We start from the raw sequence: 3,297 nt of genomic DNA on the forward strand, positions 1-3,297 counted from the left end.
GAATGAAGATTGATAATACTATCAACATGTTTAGAAATCAGTTTTGGCCAGGTGTGGTGCTTCATGCCTGTAATCCTAGCACTCTTGGAGGCTGAGGTGGGAGGATTGCTTGAGGCCAGGGGTTTGATACCAGCCTGAGCAAGAGTGAGACCCCATCTCTACAAAAAATAGAAAAACTAACCGGGCATGGTGGCGCATGCCTGTAGTCCCAGCTACTTGGAAGACTGAGGCACAAGGATCGCTTGAGCCCAGGAGTTTGAGGTTGCGGTGAGCTGTGTTGACGCCACTGTTCTCTAGCCTGAGCAACAGAGTGAGACTCTGTCTCCAAAAAAAATAAATAAATAAAATAGTTTTGTATTTCCTTCTGTGGGCTGATGGGAAAACATCATCACTCGATGCATATCGCACTGCTATTTTGTGAAATTTATTATTGCATGCAAATGTACCACTGCTTAAGTACTGGGATGTTTATCAAAATATGAAAATGCAGATCCTTGCTTAAGGGATATGTTTAGTATGAAAATGTAAAGAGTAGAACAAGAAGCTTGCTAGTATTTTAACTTAGATCATGGTGTTTAAGGGATTGTGAATTCTAAATTCTAATTCTTATTTTAAGTAGGGTCATTTAAAATGATTACCAGTTTATCAAATCAAAACTCAGAAATGTAGACTATATTAAAATGGTGTGAAAAGAATATTAAACTATATAGTTAGCAAAATATTACTAAGTAGTTACCAAGATAGGATTTGAGTTTGATGTTATTACTTCGTCTTTGTGGACTATGTAGTGAGCTGCATTGATGTTAGAAAGGTGGTGTCATAAGCCATTTGTGTCCAGTTACTGTTTTCGTTTTATGATTTTTCTGTGAATTTGAAGGTAGAAAAAACTTCCTTGAGAAGGTAACATTTGCCAGCTTAAATCTTTGCATTTTAAAATTGAACCTTAAAAATTGATTTCTTCTTTTAACAAAATGAATCAAAATGAAACTTCTTTTGCTATAAACCAGTGCACTAATTAATTCTTAAATTTGGACGTGTGTTGTAAAGTTTACCTTTGCACTTAGACTTATTATATGGAAATTACGAGGGAAATGGATCACACTTTAAAGTACTTTCAAAAGTACAATATGTTACCTGCGCAGAGGACATCTGTGTGATAGTATTAAATATCTGAAACATAGCTAAGAAATATGAAGAAAGCAAAAGATGTCTGAGTCATCAAAATCAGTGTCACGGGGTTCATGGACAGGAGGTGGTAATAGTCTCTATTCAAGATAATTTCTCAGAATCTGTTGACTGTTAATTTGTACTTGGCGCTACTAAATTTTTAGTTTTTTTCTTTCTGTTCCCTAGTTGTCAACAGATTCCCCTTCTAGTGTGTTAAAGAGGGGCATAATCATAGCAAGAATTAACAGCTGACAGCCTGAGAGTGAGGAAGAAGACAGGAAAAATATAAAATGTGGACACAAATACTCACAAATAACTTGAATCCAGTTGTATTTAAGTAGGATTCTGATTTAAATAGGGGCTGATACTTGGAAAAACTGTGATAAAAGTTTATTTCTCCCAATTTTCTCTTTCTGTTGACATTTTCAGAGTTCTTCTCTCTTCTTTTTCCTAAATGCTACTCCTTTCTCTTTCTTTGTCCTTTGTTCTTTCCAGCTTTGTTTACATAGAAACTTGTTCCCAACAGATTATAAATTGGAAAAATTCTGATAAAATAAATCATATTGTGGTTTAACTATATTTTGTTAATAGCCATTTTACTGCTTCTGTCTTACTATTTTGATCTTGTCTTCCAGCACTTTAAAGTACTGCTTCAGTAGCTTAAACTCTTTGGAGATGTGGTGAAATGAATTACAGTCATGTGTCGCTTAACAATAGGGATATGTTCTAAGAAACGTGTCATTGGTGATGTTGTGGTTGTGCAAACATCATAGAGGGTATTTACATAATCCTAGATCGTATAGCCTACTACACACCTAGGCTATTGGTATAGCCTGTTGCTCCTAGGCTACTCACCTATTACTGTACTGAATACTGTAGGTAATTGTAATACAGTGGTCAGTATTTGTGTATCTAAACATAGAAAAGATACAGTAAAATTACGGTATTATTATCTTACGGGACCACCATCATACATGCTGTCCATTGTTGACTGTCCAATGTAGTTATGCGACACATGACTGTATTTTTCAGTGTTTCCTAGCCAGAAATCTGAGTTTATCATTCAAGAAAAATGCTTAGCTGAGAGCTGCTTACAGTTATTTTCTTGGTATGTCCAGATAGTATCCAGATAATGATTTGATTCTAAGTCAAAAACTAAGTTCAATTTCCTAGCCAGCTGCGTGGACTACAGGCCTACCTTAAACACCTAGTTTCTGAAAGAATAGGGAGAGATGACTTTGAAGATTAATTATTAGACTAGCAGTATATTGTTAGATATCTGGAAAAAGAAATTCTGTTAAGGTATCCTATTGTGAATATCCAATATTAAAATGCTTAAATAAGATTATAAATAGCTCATGGGGACAAAAAAAATAGCATATTTCAGAATCCAGGCAATGTGTCTTTTCATACTTCATTATCTTAAAAAAGAGTATTTTAAGTTCTAATATTTAAATTATCATGTTGCAGTACCCAGTATGAGAACTGAATATGAAGCTATAGTGTTTACCAGCATTATGCAATCTGAAAGTGAACGAGTAAGAATAGCACAAATGGGAAAGGATTTTAGAACATACCTTACTATTTTTTTAAACTCCTAGAAGTTTGGTTAGTAGTAAATATAAGCAGAAGGATCACCAGCAAATGGGGTCCAGATCATTACTAGATATACAAGTAGCCAACACCCCACAAATCTGGGTTCCCTGCTAATAGCTGGCCTGCCGAACACTTCTTGGATATTTTGCCAAAATTGTATTCCTATTCCCACCCTGAATTTAGATCATGAATTCTCCCTACGAAAAGAGCTGGGTCAGTGGAATGATTTCCAAGTCAATATAACTGATTAGCTGTCACAACCTTGCTGCACATAATCCAGTTATCAAACTAGACGGAAGAGAATGGTTTCCTACCCATGGATGCCAACAGCATAATAGAAAGTACAGAGTAAGGTGAAAGGGGAATAGTGTCTTCTGCCTTTGATCACAGATGAAAGGGAGAATGGGTTTAGTGTATTTCCCACTTCTGACTCCCTGTAATTCACCACTGGAGTACCATCCAGCAAGTGTCAGGCTCTGACCACTGGGAGGAGTAAATAAGGAGAGGGGTCAGGTGGAAGCTCACTCAGTACTT

This window comes from Propithecus coquereli, unplaced genomic scaffold (assembly GCF_000956105.1).
Source record: "Propithecus coquereli isolate 6110/MARCELLA unplaced genomic scaffold, Pcoq_1.0 Scaffold130, whole genome shotgun sequence".
Taxonomy (NCBI): Eukaryota; Metazoa; Chordata; class Mammalia; order Primates; family Indriidae; genus Propithecus; species Propithecus coquereli.